A 26,639-nucleotide genomic window follows, 5' to 3' on the forward strand; every position below is an offset into this window, starting at 1 on the left:
GTGAGACCCTTGCCTGTGGCCTACTCCCACCATATCCTGCCCTTTTTACTTAGCTAATTCCATTCATTTTCCCCAACTCAGGCAAAATGACTTTCAAGATGCCTGGGAGACCTTCTGACGCTCCTGCCCCAGACACTGCGGAGTTAGCCACTTCTTCCACCAGTGCTGGCCTGGAGTCTTGCCTCCAACGAGCTGGATTGTAAGTGTGTGTGTACATGGGCTATGGACATGTCTGTGGGCCGTACTGGACTGTGAGCCACTGCATGTCAAGTAAAGCAACATCCATGGGGTCACTACATGACCCAACACAGTGCCTGGCACAGGGCAGCCACTCCACTTTCATCTCTAAGAATGGCCTGGAGAGCAGACTGGTAAGGAGCCCTGTGCCATGAAGCATCTGGGAGGACACTTTTAACTTCACTTTATGTAGATGAGTGAGCTGCTCTCAAGCTCCACCTACTGCAGAGCTGATGTCAGCTGCCACATCTCTCACATGCTGACCCCGGATCACCCCAGCCTATAAAATAGAAAACATCTGAGTAAAAGGAATTTGAGAATGGGAATGCCAGGTGCTTAGAGACTCTATTAGAAAACCATACCAATGTGTTATTCTCATGACCTTTACTATGTATCAGGTGCCTGGGAGATGAGGTTGCTGTTCGCAAGGAGCTACGATCTATCAGACAGACACGTAGATCACAACCTAAAACACAGTGACACCAATGCAAATATTTAGAGGAAAGGAGACCATGAGGCATGGTAGCTCCAAATGCCAGCCACAGTCAGAGCCCACTTCTCCCTCACTACCTCCCTCCCTGTGTGTGACCTTCCTGAGTCTTGAGGTCTTAGCAGAAATGCCTTTTCTTTAGGGATCTCCTCCCTAAGCTCTGAGATAGAGCCTATCCCTCTTTTCTGCCTTTCATAGCACCCTTCTTCACAACTGGAATAGTCTATTCTTTCTTTCATTCCTGCCTCCTGGATCCATCCCATGTCAAGATCCTGTAAGACTCACAAAGGAAGGAGCTGTGTCTGCTCTATTCTCAGTGCCTGGCAACGGATACTCAATAGATGTTTGTTTAATGAAGCACTGAATGGGCCCTCAGTCTCCTCATCTGTAAAATGGAACAGTGATACTACCTGAGAAGGGGACTGGGAAGGTTAAAAGTATTAAAATATGCCCGGACTCGATACGTATTAATTCCTTCTCCTCAGAGGCACACACATGGCAACCATTACTTCATGTCAGGGCAAGAAGAGGCTTGAGAAGACTTCTCTGGTAATGTATGCACTTAGATGGACCCCAAAATTTAAAGGAGGAGTCTGATGAGTGAGGTGGGGAGAAAGGGACAAGATTGACAGGGGGAACGGGGGCCGAGGTGGAGCCCTCCATGGACTGGTGTTGCTTTGGCTGGAGCAGAGGGGCCAGCCCAGAAGGGGGCAGTGATGTGGGAAGACAGGTAAAGGCACAACTGCTCAAGTATGGACCCACGCACCTGGTGTGAGGAATGGAAAGAATGATGGCAATCTTAAAGTGAATTTTCTGTCCCTTTGTTAAGCTTCCAAAAATTCTCATGCTTTTGGTTAACTTTTGATGACAAAGATGGGGAAAATAAGGTGAGAATGCAAATATGCATGTGTGTGAGTATTTGAGATAGCAAGAGAGGCAACTGGGTGGGGGAGAAAGATCATGGGATGAAGACATTTTGGCCTTCTAACCAATCCTGTCATTATTTGCAATGGTTTAATACTTTTAGAAAGAAAGGAACTAGCATTTGTGAAATACCTATGAAGCCAGGTGCTTGGGGGCAGGAGAGGTGTTATATCTTATATCATCCCATTTGTGAAATTCTAAGAGAAGGAACCATGACCCCATTTGACAGCAGAGGAATCCAGGCCTCAGAGCAGAAATGACTGGCAGAAGTAGAACAAGTAAGCTGCAGAGACTGACCAGTAATTGTCACTTCCACCCAACAGAGGGTGGCTACTCCTTACTCCCGGTGCCCCTGGGAAGTTCTGCAGATACTACATCCCATAACTCTTACATTAATCCTGTGAAATGAGATTGGCCATGCTCATTGATACACGGCTCAGAGACAGAGTAACTTCTTAAAGTCACACAGAGAGTGCCAGGGGTGGGACTTAAACTCAGGTCTGAGTGCAAAAGCCAGCTTTTTCCACTCACACCACGTGATTTGTGGTTTAAAGCCTCTGAGACATTCTTATGAACATTACATGCAGATGATATCGACACATATTAATTATAAATGGTTGCAGTATTTCCTGGATTTTCAAAATCTTAAAGATATTTTTTCATTACCCAAACTGATGCCACTTGGAATTATGGGTGCACAGGGTAAATACTAAAACAGTTATGCCTCTAAAATACTATAGACACTAGGAATATGGAAGAGCTAAACACACACTCACACACACACAAGGAAACACTTTGAAAAAGGACACAGTACTTATCTAAAGCCATAGAGTTAGTCTGTGAAAAGCCAGAACTGGAGATTTCCTCACTGCAAATGCTTTCTCACCTCCAAATGAAGGAGAGAAACTGTTTACGAGGATGTCTCCTAACATTCTTATAGGGAAAGAACGGCTGAAATAGACCAGGAATTCCCAGATCCTACCAGGAAGAACAGCTCAGTTAGATCCACTCTTCAATGCTGTATTCTAGCACTTTCCCACTGGGTGGCGCAAACGAGCTGGTTAAGAAACAACTGGTGCTTCTTGGAAAAACCCCTGAAACCAAAAAACCAGCCAATATTGGCTTCCACAGCTTTTGTCATCATCAAAGCCCTCCCGAAGTCACCTAGGGGAACCAAACACATTCCTTCCTATCATGGAGAGTGGCCTGAACATATCTACCCGGGTTGTTCTTTAAGACTGAATTTTCCATGGTAGGACTGATCTAAATGCAATGTGTATTAAGGCAGACCACTAAACAACTCGAAAAGGTGCTCGAAAAGCTTCCACAGAGGTGATGAGAAATTTCTGGGAAAGGTTCATTAAGACTATTTTTGGCTTGTATAGGAATATGTTTTTAAGCACCTGGATTTTAAAAAATCCATCCTTAAGGAAAGAGTAAAGCTGGGTTTTGGTTAGCTCACTCAGTATTATTTGCTTTAAGTAAGGCAGTAATTGATTTTGTAAAGTCCCTGGTTCCCCACTGTCAACAGAACAAATTCCATACTCTAGGGCCTGGCAAACAAAGCTGTTCATAACAGAGACTCACCTCCTTCTGCTCACCTCCTGATGAACCCCCACCCACTCATGTACCCCACCCACCAGGCGAACTGCACTCCTCCCCTGTTTCCAACAGGACATGGTCTATCAAGATTTCTAGGAGTTTTTCTAGCTGTTTCTTCTATTTGGGAAATGCTTTCTGCTCTTCTATGCCTGGCAAATTCATCCTTCAAGATCTAACTGTCAGCTCCCAGAAAGTTCATTAGCTCCCTGCTTGGGTTCCCCTATCACGTTGCACACACATATCATATCACTTACTACCAGCACTGGAATTCATCATTTCATTTTGGCCTGAATCTGTGAAGGCCCTTACAACTTTGTTGTATATTAGTGTATGATGAGAAATATTTTGGTCAAGTCATTTAATAGTATATAAAGTTTGATATAATTATCTTGGGAAAAATATAAACAAAATATGAGTCTAATGTGATAAGTTTATCTCTGGGTGAATGAAATGATGTATGTATTCTCTTCCTGACATTTGCCCTTTGCATGTCCTCTTAGACTTTGAGATATTCTTAATACACATGTAATTTTCTTCTAGTAAGCTCTACTAATTAAAAAAATAACAACAAAAATAGAAGTAGACAAACCTCCATATTGAAATCATATTTAGTTTTAGAAATAAAGTTAAAATGACTTTTGGCTAGTTTTTGTGTGGAATGGGGGTGGTAGATGAAATCAGCATATCTTCTACATAAGATATGCAAGCTCTTCTGTTCTATCTAAACACTTTCAAACTGAAGAGATAGCTCTTAGCCATATCAACAAGTATTTGATATCTGTACAACAAACCTGCGTGAACCTAAAAGTCTAAACTTACTCTTATCTTTCAGTTTACCTGTTTTTAGAACTAGTAGTAGAGGTCAGGGAGTAAGTGGTCACAAAGAGAAGTAAAATGAGTTATTCTGGGTCACATAAGTAATTTCTGACCCAGCCGTGGCTACCAGAGTCCAACTGACTTGTAGCTTACCATACAATCCATCACACATTTTAATGATCTACTTTTCACATAAAATAAAGGGAAAACATTGATGTCTACTAGGTGTCAGTCATCATTTTAGCATGGCAATTTTATGAGGTTAACATTAGAAACCGTAAAACAAGCTCCAAAAAATGGTAGCATGATCAGAGAATCACAGATTACTGGTAAATTTTGGAGGACGCCTAGGTATTGTCTAGTCTAAGACCTTCATTTCAGAGATTGAAAATCCAGATTATGAGAGTGGTGACTAGACTGAGGTGGTGCAAATAATTAGTGGCAGAGCTAGGACTGCTGGCCTGTAGGCTTTGGACACTTGGGTGTTGAACTGAGAGAGGCGAGTTGTGTAAACAAGGATGTCTTCGAGTTGGCTCAGTGTACTTCAGGTAAAATCCACCCTACGTTAGGCTCTTGCCCAGTGTGGCCTCTTCAGGGGCACCTTCTCCCAATTCCTTCCTCACCCCATCCCTGGGGAGTCTTTGGTGTTCCTCTTCTGGTTTTCTGTAGTGGCCACAGCACCCTTCACCATTGTTCTGTGAAAGTTTATTACTTTTCTGGCTCCAGCACAGGGATGCCATTGAAGAGATGAACCTATCTTATGTCTGTTTGGACCCTGGTACACTAGGCCTGACACCTACCAGGTATTGAAAAAATATTTATTAGACTAAAACCCAATGAAGAAAAAACAATGGTTCGGTCCACAGATCCAGGAAAATGAGTGGTGGGGGGAAATAGGTGCTGAGTACCTACTACGGTAGAGGCACTTATGTTTATTTTGTACACTTTTTTTCAAAACTCTGAAGTAGGCATTTTTCTATTATACAGTTGAAGAAAAGGAGGCTCAGAGAAGTGACATAACTTGCCCACATTCACATAGCTAACAAGTAGAAGAATCAGGATTTGCACCCGGGTGGACTCAAGAACAAAAATAAGCCAACAAAGAGAAAACATAGTTTGCATCTCTTCACTGGGGTGAGATATAAAAGCAGTGAGTCCTTTGTTTTTCTAGAGTTTCAACATATATAAGGATGAGAGATGAGAGATGCTATAACACCACCACCCTGAAGCCTATTGTTTTAAGTTCCCCAACTCGGCTAATTCTGAGAAACAGGAAGGAGAAAGAGGAGGAAGAAATATTGGAAATAAAGAAATAACTAAGGAAGAAGGGGAGCACAAAGAGATGAATGGAAGGTGGGTGTAGAGGGCTCTGAAGTGTGGTAAGGAGAGAACACTGGGCTTAAAACTTTCTGGAAATGACCCTCTCCTCATTGGCCACCATTAAAAACCCAGTAGCTTAAAATGGGATAGTTGGAAGTACACAACTTAGTGTTAGATTTGGCCCTAAGAGGGCAGTAAACTGCCTCTCAGCTAAGAGAGCTCAAGCACGTATGTGTGCACACACGGGCGCACACACACAGATGCCTTCTCCAGTAACGGAGCTTCACCAACACATTTAGAAGGCAGTATGTTAAGGTGATGGCTGCTGAAAGAACACCGCAGAAGACTGGTGAGTCCACCAGGATGAAGCCGTCAGGTGTGGCACTCTTTAGAAACTGCTCCCTGGACCACTCCCTGCCCAGCAGCGTGGCCTCAGCCCCCCAGTGACCTGCCCCAGGCTGGAGCACCCCCACGCTGGGCCTCTCATCAGCCCCCAGTCTCCTCTCCAACACACTTGGGAACATGGGTTTGAACTGCAGCATGAAGTACAGGGGTCAAATTTCTGGCTGGACTGGAGGCTAAGGGTACGGGGAACATAACAGGAAGAATTTCATTTCCAATAGTGAGGGGGGGTTTCTGCGGGTGTTGGCCAGCTCAGAAAGAAAGCTTTCTGCGGTGCCTTTCATCCTACAAATTCCATTTTTTAGAGACTTGAAAATCTCCAAGTTGTATCCATATTATCAATTTGTTTCTTTTCTTATTGGCTATTCTTTTCTTCCCCCTGGAAAGCGAGTGCTTTGAAAATGTTAACCATCTTGGAAATTCTATTTCTGTCAGGGGTCTTGCCCTTTTCTCTCCTCCATTCCCAACAACTATGATGGTGGTGTCTAAGCCAAGATTTCACTAGAACCACAGCAATCTCCCTGCCCCTCCAGGGTTCTCAGCTCCTACCAACACCCATTTCCCTCAGGTCCTGTTCCTACCCTGGAGGTCAAGCAGATCATTTGCTATTTCCTTATCTCCAGATCTAACCCACTGGTAGAAAAAGCAAGTCCCTTGGGAACTGGCAGTTTTCCTAGAGGAACAAGGGAGTGAGAACCAAAGTCAGTTAGAGCACGTGGGTCAGCCTGAGGTCATTTCTGGCCGTAGCCAGGGACCAGGACTCAGCAAGGCACTGTGACTCTATGAGGAAGAATTCCTGGAATGGGCAGGTGTGGCTCCAGAGGCTGTTGACTCAGAAGAGGAAGGCTTTAGAGTGTAAGAATCAACATTAGATGTTGTCTCCAAATCATTCAGTTTGAAGGACTCCGAATTTCCTGTGATACCACACTGCCTTGTGATTCCAGTATGCAGCCACAGAGGAAGGTGGAGAAGCACACGCTCTAATTCCCACTGGTACCATCAACAGTGCTGGCTGGAAAAGTGCTGTTGAAAATCCAGAGGCATAAAACGTGCTTCCGCTCCTCTCCATCTCCTACCAGATAGTCTCAGCAAGTTAAAGAGACAGTCAACTGTGTCAGATCTACTTCCTTCTTCTCTCCTGCCTTGCACACACCTTGCTTCTGTTTCTGCATCTTTGTGCGCTTGTTTCTTCTGCATGGAGAGCCCCATTCCCTCCTTCTGCCCAGAACACTCCTGTTCACTCTTCCATGTTCTGCTTCCAGGTCTGTGAGGGTTACTAGCCGCCTCAATGGGAGGTGGTGTGATTCACAGAAAGGGGCCAGGACTTAGGGAAAGGAAAAGAGAGAAAGAGGATCCCAGTGCCCCTAAAACTGGTTGCTACGAATGTGGCCCGGCAGCTAGCTCTCCTCCTTCAGACGGGGATGCAGTACAGTTCTGCTCAGAGGGCAGTGTCTCACTTCGAGGGAGAGCGCAGGAAAACCAGTAGGCTGCTTGCTGCAGGGAAATCCCCTGAACACGAGGGCAGAGAAGACAAACAAGCCAATGCAAAATACTCCATCTACTCCCCAGCCCATTCCCTGTAGGAAAGCTGGACTGTTGACAGTGGAAAGAACGGGGGTGGGGAGGATTGTGGTGGTGAGCAGCTCCTGCCTGCCCTCCGGTCACAGGGAGGTTGCTGTGTCTCAGGACCGCAGCCCTTAAGTCCACCCTAGAGAATCTCTGGCACCCTCCCTCGGATCTCCCCAGCTCCAAGCACTTGTTTCACCCTCAGGGCCTCTGAAACCAGAAGGATGCTGCAGCTTCTCTCCAGGGTCCCACTGGCAGGGAGCTTCTGTTCAGGAGGGCAAACTGACCAGGGAGTTAAGAGAAGGCATCTTGTGCGAAGATCAAGCATTGGGCCTAAATATTTTCTTAAAACAATTTTTCTTAGTAGATGTGTCTCTTTAATGGGAACTGAAAGAATTCCAATGGGAAGCTGATACCTGACGCCTTAAATTATTTTTGGAATAAGGCTTTATACTAATAACTAATTCGAATGAATGAATGAATGAATGAATGAAGTAGTGTCAGGTCACAAAAGATGGAATGAACAAGATGGGGCCATGGTACTAAGAGCCTCAATGAGTCAATAAAAGCATATTGTGGTCCTAACAGAGTAGTATCTATCCCTTTTTGCACTTTTTCTATGCCAGATGCTGTGCTCAATGTTGGCTGGATGTTCATTATTTCATTCAGTCCTTACAGCAGTCTTAGTAGTATTATCCTCATTTTACAGATAAGGGAACTGAGGTTAAAGACTTTGGTCAAAGTCATATTGGTCAAAGTTATAGCATATTCAATCATATTGCTATGATTGAATGAGGGTAGGCAAGGCGGGAACCTGGAAGACCAGTCTTCCTAACCAGTCCACAACATCCCAAGGCCTTGTGGTGAACACATCTTCCCTGATACCTGCATGTCCTTGAGGTTGAGTGTATTTGAGTCAGAGGGAATACAAAACCAGCGCTGGCCACAGGAACAGGGACATAGCCTGTGGAACCATTCATGGGAGGCCCACAGTCAGGGGCCTGCTAGCATTCCAAAGTCTGAATTCTTGTAAGGCAGGCAAGGCAGCCAGCTACAGAATTTTTAAAAGAATTCTCCCGGTTTAAAGTATACATGGGGGAAAAAAAAAAAAGTATACATGGGATCCAACCAGCACACAGGAATTAAAACTGTTCTTTCTGCTTTCTTTTAAGAATGTGGGTGGCAAATAAGCCAAAAGAAATAAAAATAGAAACATGGCAGTCCAGACCTCCCTAAACAGGAAAGAAAAATATTTATTTGATTAATTCTGTTCCTAAACAGCAGCCTACATTAGTGACACGGAGGGCGTTCTCCAACGGAGGTGTGTGTGTGTGTGTGTGTGTGTGTGTGGTGTGTGAGAATGTGTGCACATATATGCACGCCCCCAAGTACATGTATACATATGTATGGATAGATAAACACACAGACCTGCCACCCACCGAGAATATTTATTCATATGATACAAGAATCAAACTGCTCTTCTCTTCCCAAATCCTGCAAGCATTAAAAATAAGTTACTTTATGTAAACATATTCAGTCTCTTGATTTATACTGCTTCTCGTAAAGGCAGGGCTGCACATTTTTGAAACTCTCTCACTGAACCACAGGAGATGGGTTATAGACACACTCCATATGGAGACAGGCTGTCTTACCAGGCATCAGGAAAGCAAACGCATGAATCAAAATGTTTCATCATCACTGCGCTTCTCAAGATCTCCTTGCCAAAGCCCCGCCAGGCCCCATTCTGCTACTCTGTGCATTTCACCATCCTGACTTATTCTGCAGATGGAGTTACTGTGTCGGGCCCATGCCATCCTTCTTGCTGGTGCACCATGAGCTCCTGACCATGACAATGTGTGCATCCAACCTGATTCCTGCTCAAAGTGATGCTACCTCTAACTGCATCAGGCATAGTCTTGGCCTTTCTGGCTGGCAGCTGCTCCTCCCTCCTTCCCATCTTTGCCTGCCCATCTCCTCCACAGCCTGGCTTGAGGTCCACACCACTAAAAAGGGTCTGCCTCCCTCCCTCCCACACCCTGCATGTATCAGCACGTCTAGACTGGTTTCTGGTAGATGCTACCCATATCCCTTGTTTTGGGATGAGCAAAAGATGGCTGAATGCACCCACTTCCTCAGAGGAATGTGACAGATTTCAAAATGGCACAGTGGCCACCTATTAGGTTGCAGATCTTTGAAGACTGGATGTGGAAGGTCAGGGTAAGGAATTCTCTTGTTTGCTTGTCACTTGGCCTTTCTGCAGGGTGATAAGGGGGCAGAAGGCATTGACTGGCATCGACTGGTAAAGCAGTTCTAGTCTAGTAGGCTGCTATAGGAACAGACTTACTTGTTCTGAGAGAAGCTTAATGGGCTTGACACCTAATGACATTCAAGCAGGATTTGTCATTTTGGGTGTGCCCTGAACTTTCAGGGCTTGGGTCCCTGGAGGAAGAATTTACCTCCTCCAGGAAAACAAAGAATTCATAGGAGTCATTCAGCTGTGCTGACTTCACCACAAGACAGAGCTTGCCATCACTTAATAAGACCTCTATTTTATGTCTGATGAAAACATAGATTTTCTTCCTCAGAGAGCCTATAATTTAGGAAGTTTGTAGCTTCTTAGCAGTCCCAGTCCTTTGGAAGGAACAAAGTATTAGGTTAATGAAATAAATGGACATGAGACAAACTGAATCTTCATTTTAGCAAAATAAGATTGCTTGTTAGGAGTTAGACTACTGCCAAATGAAACATGTGCTTAAGCTCCTGAGAGCTTTAGGGGCTGATCTTGGTATCCCACTTGGGGTCCCACTCGGGGTTCCACTTTGACTCTCATCTCTAGGGAGTAGCCATTATGCTTCCTCCATAAGGAAACTGAAGCTTGCAGAGGTTGGTGGCCTGCCCATGGTTCCATGGTTAATACCTGGCAGAGCAATAATTTGTCCTGAGATCTTTCTTTGGATTTTACCAATGGAATGCAGAGTCCTATTTTTCCTTTACATCAGGGAACTGGAAACCACAGCTCACGGGCCAGATGTAGTCCACACCTATTTTGTATGGCCCATAAATGAAGGATAGTTTTTTACATTTTTAAATAGTTGAGAAAAAAAGAACAAAAGGATATTCCATGATAGAAACATTCTATGAAGCTCAAATTTCAATGTCCATCAAGGTTGTACTGGGACACAGTCAGGCCCATCCATTTATGCATCATCTCTGGCTGCCTTCCCGCTTCAAAGGTAGAGGTGAGCACTTGTGACAGAGACTATTTAAGGCCCACAAACTAAAATGTTTAGTGTCTGGACCGTTTCAGAAAAAGTTGGCTGCACCCTCATCACACCCTGAGGATACAATGGCCAGGGTGACTCTATAGTTTTAAAGTCCATGGGATTATAAATGGTTCCCCAAACTGCCAAGCTTGTAAAGTTGACCTGGCCATAAATAGTCCAATGTTTCTCCTGTTGTGGGTGAGCAGTGATGCTACATCAGGAAGAGAACACATGTAGTAAAACAAGAATAAACTCTATGTGCCTGCAGACCCTTAGAACAAAACTTGTATGGTTTTCAGAATATGGGAGGAGACATGACCCTTTCTTTTCTTAGTCTCTGGTTCCCAACTAATGAGCCATGAAAACAACATGGATTTTGCATAAAGGGAATGTGCTTCGGAGAGCTAAAGCAATCTTTACTGGTTAGGGCTCCTTCCTCACTTGTTCTGCTGATATTTTAGCATGAAGCTGCAATTTTAGACATTTTAGCAATCAAGGTGATTATGTGCTACTGTCATCACACCATGTTTTGCTCTCAAAAGAAGAGGGAAATTGTCTAGTGCATCCAAGGTGGGTGGAAGTTCTGCCTCAGTTAAAGAGAAATAAAAACAGAGCTTTTTTTCTCTCATATTTGTTGTTCCCTTTCCTGGCGTCAGTTGCACACCCTAAAGACCTGGTTCATATGTGAAAATAAAATAAAAAGCACGCATTTCAAAATGAAAAGGGTTCTAGAAATGGATGGTGGTGTGGGTTGTACAACAATGTGAATAGTTAAGATAGTAAATTTTATGTTATGTGTATTTTACCACAATTTAAAACAAAACAAAACAAAACAAAAATCCCATAGGTATCAAACGCATTTCAAAAGCTTCAAGGAAGAAGAATTTTTACATACAATTCCATTAACAAAATGGAAAAAAAAATCCACAGAGAAGAGGTTTTGAAAGATTTGAAGCTTTATTGGAAAAAATGAGCATCAGGGTGTAGTTTGTGTGTGTGTGATTGTGCACATATGTACATGCATACACTTATGCATGTGCACGTGCTTTCAAGAACATACTCATGTCCAACAAATTAAATCCTCTCTGATTACTGGCAACATCAGAAACAAAAAAATGTTTAGAATAATTCTTCCATTTAGAATAATCTATTAATACAAGATGCCAAACACCCTTGCACCAGCAACAGAAAACAAAGAGTCTTTCTGAGAACCTCTTATAACTCTAACATCTTGTACCACTGACACCAAAGGAGAAAACCACAGCCATGAGTATCTATGATTCCTCTGTAGTATATGCACAAAGGCTGCTGTCACTGTCAAAGAAAGGGTGAGTTCCAAATAAAGCAAAAACCACATAGAAACTTTATGTTAAAAATGGAATTTAGATATGAACAGGAGTACCTGTTCCGTTCATATGAACTGAAGAGTCTACCTCTTCAATCATTAGGCCATAAAACTAAAACCAACTGATGCTGGATGTGGTCAAATATATTTATTTGACTCATGCCCATTTGCCAATATTTTTCAAAGATTAATAAGATAAAATCCCTGGAGTGTCCTCGGTGAGCTCACTCGGTACTTTCGGCCGGTTCCCCAGAGCAGAGGTGGTGTCCGGCAGGTTTCTGAAGGCTCTACTGTTTAGAGTGAACGTGTACAATAACAACAGCTGCTTCATGGCCCGGGCCTGGCAGCGACAGGGTCAACGATCTGAATGCCAACTGGCGATGACACTGGTCATGTCGAGTGAAGCCAATGACAAAGGAACAGATGTGCTCTGTGTTCCTTGGGGCCAGCGGCACCACAGTCAATGCAGACCAGCAATGGTGATGGGGCATGGGAGCAGCAGGATGTGAGGCTGACACCAACTCAATCAAATGACCACTGTCTTGTCTGCTTAATTCGAACTGTGTACATTCCCCAATGCTTGCAAGCACACACACACACACACACACACACACACACACACACACACACACACATTCCCTACCCCCTCAACCCCCTACCCCGCCCCCCACTCCACTTCATATGCTTAGAAGTTCTGGGCTTTCAAGATAGGGGAAAACTCAAAAAATTACACTTCAGTGCACTGTGGATGTGCTGCCAGGATTGTAATGGGCCAGACCCTGTCCTGCCTATGGTGGGCTTTATATAAGGCAGGAGTGCAAAATGATGGCTCTTAGGCAAACTGCACACCTAGAAAGAATTTGTTAGGCCTATACGTTTAAAAAATGAGATGAAGTGAAATAAATATAACAAAGTACAAGAACAGCTCTAATTAGTCGCCAACACTTAAAATTCTTAAGGGTTCACCTAAAATGTTGGGAGTTCCAATTTCTTTTGATTTGGAAATTCTGGGTCCCAACTTCCCTAGTGAAACCATTAGCTGGAGTCACATGGTGGTGGCTCCCAGATCTTCCTATTTCTTATTACCTACTTGCTAACACACATTTGCTACCTACCCGGCTTCTGTAGGCTTTGGGTTTGGGTCATCTGATCCACAGACATTAAGTTTCTTGAGGCATGCATCATGCCTTTTTAGTTGCCCCAGCACTCAGCACCAGCTCTTTATATACTGCCATGCTATTTGAGTCACTAAACAACATACATTCCATGTGCTCAGAGCTGATGTGACTTGACTATGGCTTCACAGCCAGATGCTCTTCTATCCAAGGATTAGAACCTTAGGAAATATCCTAGTTCCAATCAATGATCAGAAATCATTTGAATCAGTGTGTCTCTGAGCAAAAATCTGCCTCAGCAGAGGTCGTGTCTGGGTTGTAGGGTCAGACTGCATGTGTTTAACTCCTGACCCCATAGAGTTGTGTGACATTGGACAAATTACTTCACCACTTTGTCTGATTTTCTTCTTCTCTAAAATGGAGATAAAAACAGTATTTATCTCATAAAGTTGCATACAGATTAAATGAGGTAATACATAAACCTATTTCCTATAGCACCTTGTCCACAGCTTTATTAAAAAATTTCCCTATCCTCAGATTATTTGTTATATTCTCAGAAGATAAACATATCAAATTTTAAAAGTATATAATTATCATAGGCCATTTAAAGTTCCTCTATGTTGAGGTAGTTTAATAAGACATAGACATAAATCTCTACTATAAGTCTGTTTCAAAATAATTTCCTATTATAAATAAATAAAGTTTAAAAAAAGGCAGTGGACAATCCATGTCATTCTGAATCTACAACGTGCCAGAACTGGAAGGAAATCAAAATCTTCCCTAATTCAGCAGATTTATACTTTACTTTGGTAGCAGAAACCACTTCTTCTGATGCAACCTTACGTAAAAACCACTAATTAATGAAAAAACATGGCAGATATGGTTGAAGAGGAGGTGAGCACCCAGACTCTGGATCTGGCTTTACCCTGCATGTTCACAGAACCTGTTGCTAAGGACCACTGATTTGGGCTATGCACCCTCATTTTACCAGGGGGAAAACTAAGACCATTCATATCTCTACATGGATAGGAGGGTTCAAGTCAGGGACCAAGACTGACCTGTCACAGTATCCCCAGAGCCTAGCCATGTGCCTAGAACACAGGGCCCTGGCAGCACTAAGGTTTGTGTGATGAGGGCTCTAACACGTGTGAGGTGCCATGCTGAAGTGGTGAAGTGGTGAGGTCTGGAGGGGATGGGCTTCTAGGGTGTGGTGATGATTGCTGCCAGCAAAATAACACCATTATGGTTTAGGGTCAGGGTATGGGTTAGGGTTAGGGTACAGGTTAGGGTTATGGTACCAGATTCTAGGGCAAGGGATGGGGTGGAGGAAAACAGCCACTTTTGTACTTAAGCTTTTGTATTTTGCTTTTGTACCTAAGCAAACAAAAGTAGTGGGGTTAGATGCCATCTAAAAAAAAATCAAGATGAGGGGGCCACTCTTCAGCCGAAGCATCTTACTGGACCTTCAATTCTGCCCAGACATTTGGGAATAGATGCTATTAGTTTCCAAGTGTGATGCCTGGACCACTTACATCAGAATTATCTGGGAGCTTATTAAAAATGCAGATTCATGAGTCCCATCCCAGAACTACTGAAACAAAAATTCTAGCAGTGGAACCTACGCATTTATTTTCCACAAGCTCCCCAGATGTTCTTATGTGGGAAAAGTCTGGAAAGCACCATACTCAATCTCACTGGGTTCACCAATGGTGGCACATAAGAGCTGTCCAGAGAGGCGTACTTTGCGTGGGTCCTACCCTTGGAGATTCAGATTCAATAGGCCTGGGATGGGGAAGGAGGGCTGAGATGCTTTCTGAACTCTCCCCAGGTGATAAGCAGCAGAATGGTTTACAATTATTCATAACTGATTGCCAGAGGGAAGGGAGAGCCACCTGTCTCTGTGATATGAAATATTCCTGCTATTATAACCAATGAAAACACAGATATTCTAATTGGTACTCAGGGATAAATTGCTACTTTCCCTTTCAGTTTGTCTTGTTAACTAACCACCCAGGCAGCTGGGAGACAAAAGTTTTCAGGGAAGACTTGGCAAATCATTATTCTTGTGAACACTGAAGTTGTTTTAAAAATATATTGCATGCATTTACTAAGCATACATTAAAAATAAAGTTTACTGAAGCATACTCAGTCTTATAAAATGCTTCTACCTAAATGGACAATTTAATGAACTTTCATAGGGATTTGCTGCCAGGTAACTACCATGTTGAGATATGGAACATTTCTGTCTCCTCCGGAATTTCCCTCCTGTCCCATTGCAGTCAACCTCTACCGCCTCCCCTGGCCCCCTGGCAACCACCAATCTACTTCTGGATACTGTTGATTAGTTTAGAGTGCTAGAATTTGATATAAATGGGATCAAACAGTATGTACTTTTTCTGTTTTCTTTTGCTCAGCACAATTTTTTTTTCAAGATTTTATTTATTTATTCATGAGAGACATGGAGAGAGAGGCAGAGACACAGGCAGAGGGAGAAGCAGGCTCCATGCAGGGAGCCCGACGTGGGACTCTATCCCGGGTCTCCAGGATCACGCCCTGGGCTGAAGGCGGTGCTAAACCACTGAGCCACCTGGGCTGCCCAAGCACAATGTTTTTAAAATTTCTCTGTAACATGAATTATATTACTTGTTTCTTCTGTTTCAAAGGTAAGAGCACAAGACTGCAGTGCACTCTTTAAAGAATGAAGGCAAATTTCTGGAGTGATGGAGGGCAGATTCCTGAGACAACTGGCTTCACTGTCTTCTTCAAGGAGCTTGGCTAGGAATGGGAGGAGATGGCTACCACTCTGAGGTAACGGTCATGGGAGTTTTCACTGAGGCAAGTGATTACTGGAAAATGAGCACTTTGGAGGCAGCAGACCTGAGCTACAGAATGTGGGAAATGAAAAAAGGGAAAAGCACAGGCCAAAGGCAATACCGCCTGTTAAAAATTTGGTCTCTGTAGTAGCTTAAAAATATATTAGAAAATCCTTTGATATTTCTCTCTTCAAGAAATAGAGATGAATTCCCCCTCTTAAGTGTGGGCTGGACTGACTGACTCACTTCCAAGAATAGAAAATGGTGGAAGGGGTGGTTTATCACTTCCGATACTAGTCCTTAACAGTATGGTGGCTTCCATCTTGGTTTCCCTCTTTGGGCTCAGGGAACAGTTAGCACAGACCCAACATGGTATAGAGTGAGGGAGGTCTCTCTGAGGAAGGGACAATTAAGCCACAGCTTGCAGGCTGAGCAGGACTCAGGAGGACATGGAGGCTGAGGGCTCACGTGGATCTCTGGCCTGGATGTGAGAGGACACAGCCCATTCAAGAAACTCTATGAAGTTCTCTTTGGAGTAATCTGCATTCTCTTTCTTCATCCAAACCTACCTGTATGCATTCATTTTTATTTATTGGTCCAGGTACACTTAGATTCACAACGTAATAGGAATCTGCTAGAATCTTCTAGTTCCACCAGAAGTGTGGAACTAATATTGATTCATATACTATGTTCTAGTACTATACTATGGCCTAGCTGGCTTTGTGGGTGGCTGATATCTCTGTACCTATGCATAAAATTATTTCACAGGAAGAAGTGCTCCTAAGACCACACAAGTCCCTAGGATAGAGACTGCCCATGCTCTTATCTTCATGCTTTTATGTGGTGGAACAGGTGGGTGGTCAGAGAAGATATACTGTTATATTTCAATAAATAAAACCTTCTCGAATTCAAATCCCAATATTCATTTGACATCTTTTGGAGCCAAAGAATCTAGTCTTATCTGGCAGGAAAATTTGAACTAGTCTAGACTACACAAAGCAGCCCAAATTTGGCAGTCTTATCTATGGGCATCAAGCCATACTGACTATTCCCATTTTCATATAAATGCTCACAGAGATGAATTATATCCTACTGTGACTGACACTCTGCAGCAATTTCCAATACAGCAGACATAATAAAGTATAATTATGATTTGGTGCTCCAGAGACCAATAGCACTCCTGAGGTACTGAGCTGTTCTCTGACATGGAGATTCTGACACTAGACCTAGGGAGAAACACTGAATGTATGATTTTGAGTTTTATCTGTTTTTCATCTGTAAACTAGGAGAGCAGTGGCCAACAAGTAGACACAGGCGGCCTTTGAGCACTTGAAATGTGACTATTAAGATCAAGAAAGTAATTTTAATTTTAATTAACTTTAAGTAACCATGAATAGTTAGTAGCAACTGTATTGGATGGTGCAGCTCTAAGTAATGGATCAAAGGGTATGATTCTTTAAAATCATGAGTTTCTTAAAGAATGGAAATGGATCTTATGTAACTGTCACTCTGGCACTCAGTGCAGTGTCTGGAATATAGGTTTTTAAAAAATACTTTTTAACAAAGTAAAAACACTCAGCAGTCAGGCACTCAGCAGCCAGAAGAGAACTGAGCTCATAATAGAGAAGGTAGATTATATAACACTGCATAGTTAATATTTCCCAAAGGGTATTTCAAAGCTTTAGATATGCAAAATACTCTGTAGAGAAAGGATTCCCTGATCAAATAAATCTGCACGTCTGTCCTGTGCATGCTTTACCTGGAGGGGTAGGACGCACATTAGGGTGTTAAAGACACCAGAATAGCTTTATTGACTCATTGTTTCCCATGATTACTTGACCAGGGAACTCCCCTTCCATCTAATACCTTTTGACATCCCTTAGAATTAGCAGATTCTGGGAAAAATACTTTGGGAGATGCTGTAGTAATGACAGAGTGAGGGAAACTTCCAATGAATTCCTTGAAAGCAGGGCCCTGATTTTCAGCACATGCTCAGCAAGCAATAAATGTTTACTGAATGGTCTAGAAATAATTCCCTTCCGCTAAACATCAGAAGCAGTCTAAAACCATTCCCATTCAGCCAAGGTAAGAGATAAGGCAGTGTGGGACTTGTAAGCCTAGGCATTCTTAGGCTGCCGAGGCAGGCATACCTACAGAACTGGAAGATAATCATTACACAGAAGTATGTAATGGCAAACTGGAACAGAAATAATAAGAGTTTTGAAATATATGTGTGTGTGTGTGTGTGTTCATAATCTCTATGCCCAGTGTGGGGCTCAAACTCATGACCTTGAGATCAAGAGTCACATGCTCTGCTGAGCCAGCAAGGACCCCCTGGAAATATACTAATAGTGTTTTAAGACTTTGTACTTTAAAAGTTAAACCACAATTGGGAATTCACTGTGATTAGAATATTAACCTCCATACAAAGGAATCAATCCAGAGATATAGGGTAAATACATCCAGATAAAACAGGATGGTCCTAGGGTTAAGAAGAGAATGGTCCTAAGGAAAAAAAAAAAAAAAAAAAAAAAAGATAATACAAGAATCTGATTGAGACCAGGGTGGTACTAGTTTCTTACTTATTTCCTTAGTTACTTCTGGGCTTTGGGCTTTGCTAATACTTAATAAGAAGGGATTGAAATTAACTCTAGATCTACATGATAATTTCAGCTAAAGATTATTTATGGTTATTATATATACACATATGCTTAAATTTAATGAAATGTACATAGACCATTCCATGGTCAAGAATAATCTCTTTTCAATGAATCCCTTTTGTTCTCTTTTAAAACTTGGAAGTAAAAAAAAAAAAAAACTTCAAAAATCTTTTCAGATCCAAATGAGTAGAGGAATCCAGATGGGAAAAACTCCAAGCAAAATCTTTCATCAAGGTCATGAAACCCTTTGCAGTGAGGTGCCTGTCCCTGCAGGGCTAGATATGTTACGTATACAGAATCCACAGATTTCATATGCTCTAAAATCACTGAGATCTGCCCCCTTAAAACAGAGGCTTCAAAATGAAAAATGCATACACATTGTAAAGATAATACTACCTCAACATCCTACTCCAGGAGGGACCACTCCATATCCAGGGAAAGTTGAATTGTTTAGTCCGTGGTAATTGTGTAATCTATCTCCAACTACAGTCACAACGTGGTCTGTACCATCACCAGCTTGCTACTTTGAGCATTTCTGTCACAGCAACTCTGTGAAGAGGGGAGCAGATGACATGGCCAGAGATAGCAGGGAGGGCACTCAGAGCCACTGGTCCTGGACACACAGACCATATCTGATCCTTGACCCAACCAAAACCAAAAAAAATTAAAACCAGTCATCATCCTACAAACCAGAAGCAAAAGGTCTCTGGACATCAGGAGAGAATAAATAAACTGAACTGACAAAGACATGTGGCTGATTTTGCCACATTCCCAGTAACTCAGCACAATGCAGTTCATTGAAAATAACCCCACATTTCTTTGCTATTTTTCAAATTGACACTTTACAGTATGTCTGCCAAGGCTCTTAAAATGGTCTCTGGCTGGCATTCCCACTCAGCTGTGTTGCCCTGAACAACCACTACCAGCTGATGCCACGTTAGACACACACACATACACATTGTCTAAACTGACAAAGCTCCGGGAATGCAAACTCCAGCTACTCTCTGTGCCAGCGTATCCCCTTTGATGCCATAGTGGGCTTTAACCCATGAAAGTCTCACCAAACAAGAAGAGGCCACCTTGGACCAGAGATGATGAACTTGGGGACATGCCAAAGATCATAATCTCCGTACTCAAGCTGCGGGGACTCCTGTTATGGGCTCTTTTACATATGAGAAAACTGAGGCCCAAAAGTATTACATGCCTTGCTCAGGGCTGGACAACTACTGCAGTAACATAATAGCAGGAGCATCACTGTAGTAGAGGCCCAACTGCCAGACTCCTAGGCTGAAGACCTTTCTTCTTTAATCCCTGTGCCCATGTCTAAGCCACTGGGCTGCAAGTCAAGGAAACTGCCTGACAAGAAGCATCCCAGAGGACTTTGCACAGATGATGTTTAAAAGAAAATGTCCTTTTCAGAAGCCCACAGTGACCCTTTTGGGGAGCAGCTCTGGCTCATGTGAGATGCTCTGCTTCTTTGCACAGCCCTGATCTGATCTTGCCATTACAGGCCAACCTTGGACTCACCCCAGCATCTTCGAGGGGAGTGCAGGAAAGACCTGGCCACCTCTTAGGGGAATAGAAGGTCAGCAATTCTGTGCTTAGATGGGTTGTGCTGAGGACTTTATGGAACAAGGCTTTCCAAATCTTTGGTCTCCAAAGTACCCTGGTCCTAAGGTATCTATTGTTAAAGAGGTGGTTTTGAACTAAAGCTTAAAATCATTAGGTGCATGAAACTCAATCATTAGCCAACTGGGGGAGGAGGAGGAGCTTTGGTGTGACAGAATGGCAGTAATGGCAGAGAGGGATGTAGTTTAGATATGGAGAAACTGCCAACCACACCTGTTTGAGGTAAAGGTAACAAGTGTGAGGAAAAGTAATATATGCAAAGAGCTTAATGGAATGAATAGCTGGAACTCAAGATACGGAGCTACTTTTATTTCTTGAAAATGCTTGTGTGCCTTGTGCATGCTAAGAATTCAGTGATGGGCGTCCTACAATGATGTAGGAGAACCGAGGAGTGAGAATGAACAGGGCCAGGTTTCTTTTCTTTCTGTGAAGCCCTCCCCTGTGAGGAGCTTCATCTCCCTCTCATCTCCCTCTTTCCATCTTCCGTCTTCTGTCCCCCATGCAACACTGGTGGGTGGGGTGGGGGCCCAGGTGGAGGCAGGGAGGGGAAAACTCAAAATTTAGAGACATATCACATAGGTGAAGTGTTGTCCAAAGTTTACTTCATGGATCATGATCTTTATAAAATGTTAATGAGTGATAACAAAAGAAAAAAAGATTTCAGGAGTCAAACGTTGTTACATTGAGTGGGCCGTACAAAACTGAACCGATTTCTTCACTGCATTGACTTCTCAAAGCCTTTAATCTGCAATTATACACTGTGGGTCTTCAGGGCGGGAGATGATGTAGCATTTTGGAAACTCACACTTGACCAAGGGAAAGATGTTTGTTTTCACCCAGCATGACTCATGACCAGCCTTTTCTTTTGAATAGAGTTGACACACAATGTCACATTAGTTTCAGGTGTACAATATAGTGATTGCCGAGTTTATACATTACAATATGCTCCCTTGCTATCTGCCACCATACAGCGCTATTACAATATCATTGACTATATTCCCTCTGCTGTGCCTTTTATTCCCGTTACTCATTCCAGGACTCACATTTTCAGGAATACTCTTGGCCAATACTGATCCTTAAGATTTTTCTTCTTTGCTTTACTTTCCCATACTACTGAGCTAACCTCTAATCCTAGAGAAGAGATGAAGTGCTAAAAATAGTAATTCTCACATCTGAGAGTAATTGTCATGTAGTGTCTTGCTCCTCAGAGTGTGGTCTGGGAACAGCTACATTGACATCACCTGGGAGCAAAATGTGCACGCTCAAGTCCCACTCCAAGTGTACTGGATTGGAATCTACAGTTTGGCAACACGTCCAGGTGATTCATATGCACAGTAAGTTTGAGATGAAGATTCAGGGTGCTTGGTAGTAGGCAGTAACCTCAATTCTGATTTGGCATGTCTGTGTTGAGGCCCAGGGACTCACATTTTAAAATGTCACCTCCTGAAGATTCTGATGCAACTGGTGTAATGACCGCTATTAAGAAACACTGATTTGATCAAAGAGCTTCTACAGCCCAAGTGGCCCGCTTATAAGGTAAAAGAGCAGCCCCTGATAACATTTGGCTTCCCAGCAGCACCTCTGCAAGGTAGGTGCATAACAATCACCTCATTATTAGAAATAAGGAAATGAAATCCTGGAGAGAGAAGGAGAAGGCTCTGGACCAAGGTCACCCAGGGGTCAGCAGGTGCATGTGGGTGAGCATACAACCCTCCTGCCTTTCCTCCCCATCTCCTCAACCTCTCTCCTCCCCCATCATCAGCTCTTTATTCACCAGCAACTGCACTGCTAACAGCCCTCTCTGAGTCTGCTTTTGTGTGTAGTGAAAGGCCAACAAACACTGCTGGTTATTTGTGCTTGCTAATGATAATTCTGATTAGCTCAATTTTGTCAGCTGACTCAAGCTGCCAGGGGCCCACAGCAGCCTGCTTATTCAATCAGGGCCTGGCCTATTTTCTAATTACTAGCATCATTTGGGCTCGTTTCCTCCAACTGTGAATTTGTTTGAGTTCAAGTCATCTTCAGCTGTTTCATTTACATGAGAAATGGATAATCTGTCACGTCTGTGTCTCCTCTCCAGTCTCCCCCTCCCTGTTGGAGACCAGATGAAATGGGTTCCCAGGCTGCTGCTGACCAGCAGGTCCCAGTGGGAGCCATGTGGCAAGCCCTTTGGGGGATGGACACACTGGCCTTCCTCATTGCGCTGGCCAGAGTGACCTCTTCCCAGCTTCTGAATTCCAAATTGTATTCCCACTCTGAGGCCTGAGATGGTGACAAACTGTCCCAGTTTGCTGGGGACTGAGAATTTTCCCAGGACATGAAACTTTTAGTGCCAAATCGGGGAGGGTTAGTCACCTGGACACAGTAGTATGAGAATGTTCAACAACCCCCCACCCAGGTGATCTAGTTAGAATCTAAAATAGAGAACTGACTGGACGTTGGGGTCCTATTTTTCTCTGTCAGGGCTAAGACTGATGATGCATCCCTTCATTGCTTTGTGACTAACTTTGCTTTTAATCTTACTGCTAATCCAATAGGATGAAGCTTTATTTCCTACAATAAATAAGTGTAAGTCTGCTGGCATGTTCTGAGATGAAGGTGGCTCCAAGGAGAAATAATTGGTGTGTAATTCCTTTGAATGGAGGCACATCATCCCCAAACTACTCTTCCTAATTCAAAACACATTAAGCATTTAGTATGTACTTGGCAACATGGACATGAGAGCATATATCCTGTATAGTCCCAACCCTCAAAGAGTTGACCATCCCACAGGAGACACCAATACAAATACAATAAACTATGTTACAAGGCTACCCAGGGGATCGTTAGGATGGCAAAAGGCCATGGGAGCTGAGAAGGGAGAACTGGGGTACCTCTGCTTATGTGCCAGCTCCTTTATATTCATTATCTCACTTAACAGCCAACATTTCTTAAGCACTTACCATGTGAGTAATCCATTTAATTTTTACAATTCAGTGATTATCCCCATTCTATGAATAAGGAAAATAAGGCTTTCAAAAACCAACTATCTTGCTCAAGACTGCAAGTTAGTGAATGAAGAGTTTGAACCAGAGAGTCTGAGTCTTATTTTAAGCACTGAGACTGAATCTCCTACCCTGTGGTGTGCTAGATTCTCAACCAGTGTGCTGGACGCTTAGTCAACATCAGACAAAAGTTACAAGGTAGGCTCTGGGAACAGAAGAGGGTGGCTGTGCATGGCGGAAGCATGGCAGAGAGAAACATGAGGAGGGGTCTCTGAGTTCTACACTGTAGAATCCCAAGGCATGATATGAGGAATGTCCCACTGGAGGTGTGGGAACTCTGGGAATGCTGACATTCTAAAGGAAACTGGCTGGCCTTCTGGCCCTTTGCTGCTTTAGATTCTAAAGAATGTATGCTAGAATGTGAAGCCAAATGCCTGACTTCTTTATCATCCTTCAAGAGCTCAAGATTAGTATGTCATTATTTTCCATTTTTTAGACTGCATCTGTAAATTTTTGAAAGCATCTTTCTTATGCCTTAGAACATCTGAACAACTTATGTTGCATATATAGGATATTTGATAGATGCAAATAAAATAAAAATGTATTGATTTGGCATATTTTGGCTGATTTTAATATGTCCATTGCTATAGTCAACTTAGAAGTTAGGTATTCTAGCACTATCAACTACTGAATGTGCTCATTTCAGTAATAACAATCCACAAATACAGTCTTCTTAGTGGACACTGGACTATGCTAACTATCCAGAGCCTGACATTATATAATTATTGTCCTCAGAAACATTCTCAATATCTTTTTGTTATTTCATAGGTTTTGGGTTGTAAAATGAACACAGAATTTCAGACAATTAAGCACAGAAAACACTTGTTAATATGTAAAAGCATTAAAATTAATGACCCTGCAATTATAATTAAGAAAACATAAAGGTAGGAAGGATACTGTTTCAAGCAAGATCTAAAGAAATAAAAGGTTCGGGATCCCTGGGTGGCGCAGTGGTTTAGCGCCTGCCTTTGGCCCAGGGCGCGATCCTGGAGACCCGGGATCGAATCCCACGTCAGGCTCCCAGTGCATGGAGCCTGCTTCTCCCTCTGCCTGTGTCTCTGCCTCTCTCTCTCTCTCTCTGTGACTATCATAAATAAATAAAAAAATTAAAAAAAAAATAAAGAAAGAAAGAAATAAAAGGTTCTAGGGGAAAAAACTGATACCCTTTTGCTCACTTCCACTGTTAACAACTCTTGGTTAATCCAATCAGTTTTTCCTCAAGCCTCCAAAGAGGCTTTCATCTGGAATATTGGGCCATCCAGGCTTGTCTGTGACTCGACTTCCAGGCAGCTCCAGGCACTGCCAGGTGTTAGAATCCATGGGGCTCTTCTTCAGTTATAGAAAATAACAGAGTTTTTTGATGGCAAAGAAAGGCCTTCTCTACTAGCTCATACTCAGCTTTGTCTTACAATGGCCTTTATGCTTCTAGATGTATAGAAGAAATTGACTTTTGGCTCTATCTATCTGGTGTTTCTGCTCCTCTAGCTCAGTGAAACTAAAACAGTGAGTGCTTAGGAGAACCTTTTCCTTCTGGTGGACCTTTGGGGAAGGTATTTCCCCTCACAATTCCTCCACCCTTTTCATTTCTATGGCCCCTAGTCACTCTTTCCTTTGTCCTTGACATTTTCTAAAATTAGCTTTATCAACTCTTTCCAGGCTCTTAACTCCCTTGAGATGTTTGCACAACTTTTACTTCTTGTAGTGACTGTTTACCCATGCCTGCCTTTAAACAGGACAAAGTAGGAGAACTCATCAGGAAGCATTTCAGTTTCCACACTACTTGTCCAACTGAATTCAGAGACAACTTAGCTCTTGCCCCTAAGAATTTTCTAGAAAGCTACTGTAAAAGAAAATGAAGGAAAAAAAGTACTTCCTTAACCAGTGTTATATCTTATTTGTGCCCAGAAAGTCTTGCTTTGTTCCAGAACTCCTGGTGATGCAAACAAAAATATTTTTTTACCATGTACTTTCATAGCACAATAACAGATTTCAAGTTGAGAAATTCTAAAGGTGATCTATAAGCTTTTTTTTTTTTTTTTTTTTTTGCCAGATAAAAGTACTGTACCATATTAAAATGTCTTTTTCTTTTTTCGTATTTTGATTCTTTAACATCATAGCCTTGCTATAACCTTGGAGGGCAGCTCCTTCCAGGACTAGACAATTCCTGATGTAGTAAACAACTCACTCTTCAGCTATTTACTCCCCAAATAATACAAACTAATAAATCCAAAGCCCATAACCCCAACCACCTCTTCTATGTCTCTCACCCTTAGGGCTACTATTGCCTTCCCCTAGTCACCCAGGGCCAGGTTCCACACAATTAAGACAGCCCCAAATCCCCAGAGCCTCCTGAAATGATTCAAATTAGTCAATTCAATTCTAATCTTCCTTAGTTTGACTCACCTGTTCCTTCCCTGAGGGGCCACATTAAGGCTTGGGCCCACATTTTCCCTGCTACCTCTGCCTCTGACCAGCCCTGGTAGTTCCCCATGTGCTCCCCCTCTCCCTCCTCATGATATGGTGTGTCCCCTTCTCTTTGGATCTACGAGTATAATAATTTATCTTTTCAATGGCAATGGTTTCCTGATCTGTTGGCCTCACCATACATAAATAACAATAAAACCTATATTTTAAAAACATATACATAAAGAAAAAGGAGTAAGGACTAGCCTGGTCTTTGCTTTGCTCATTATTCAAATGGACTTGGATGAAAGTTAGTTGCTCTGTAAATTGTACTTTGCAAAACTGACACTTCTAATGTTTCAAGGAAAAAAACCCATGATTTTAGTATAAAGCACTGTACTATATTGGTTAAGAAAGTACTTAGTAGAGCTGACTAGAAATAGCTGTGATGAGGGCATCCACATGAAGATATTACATGTTACAAAAGATGTTGGAAGTTTTAAGGTTCTTTGGCTTGTAAAGTACAGATTGAGTCCATCTGTAAAAATACCTTATGAAGAAAATACAAGGACCCCCCCATTCACCTAAACAATCATTGTAAATTTTTTTTAAAATCAAATGTTTTGGGGGATCCCTGGGTGGCTCAGTGGTTTAGGGCCTGCCATTGGCTCAGGGCGTAATCCTGGAGTCCCGGGATCTAGTTCTGCATTGGGCTCCCTGCATAGAGCCTTCTTCTCCCTCTGCCTGTCTCTCTGCCCCCCCCCTCTCTCTCTCTCATGAATAAATAAATAAAAACATAAATACATAATACATAAATAAATAAATAAAATCTTAAAAAAATCAAATGTTTTGGATTTTAATACATCCTATTAAAACTGCATCACAAGAGATTCAGTATGAAAAGCAAAGTCCTAGGGCAGCCCGGGTGGCTCAGTGATTTAGTGCTGCCTTCAGCCCAGGGCGTGATCCTGGAGACCTGGGATCGAATCCCACGTCAGGCTCCCTGCATG

The 26,639-nt window shown here is 42.7% G+C and overlaps 1 protein-coding gene across 4 annotated transcripts in view; it reads right to left on the reverse strand.

Annotated features, from left to right (window-relative positions):
- MOB3B (MOB kinase activator 3B) overlaps window positions 1–26,639 on the reverse strand; it is a 190,484-nt gene that overhangs the window by 5,879 nt on the left and 157,966 nt on the right. The window lies entirely within an intron of this gene.

This window comes from Canis aureus, chromosome 10 (genome assembly GCF_053574225.1).
Source record: "Canis aureus isolate CA01 chromosome 10, VMU_Caureus_v.1.0, whole genome shotgun sequence".
Classification (NCBI taxonomy): domain Eukaryota; kingdom Metazoa; phylum Chordata; class Mammalia; order Carnivora; family Canidae; genus Canis; species Canis aureus.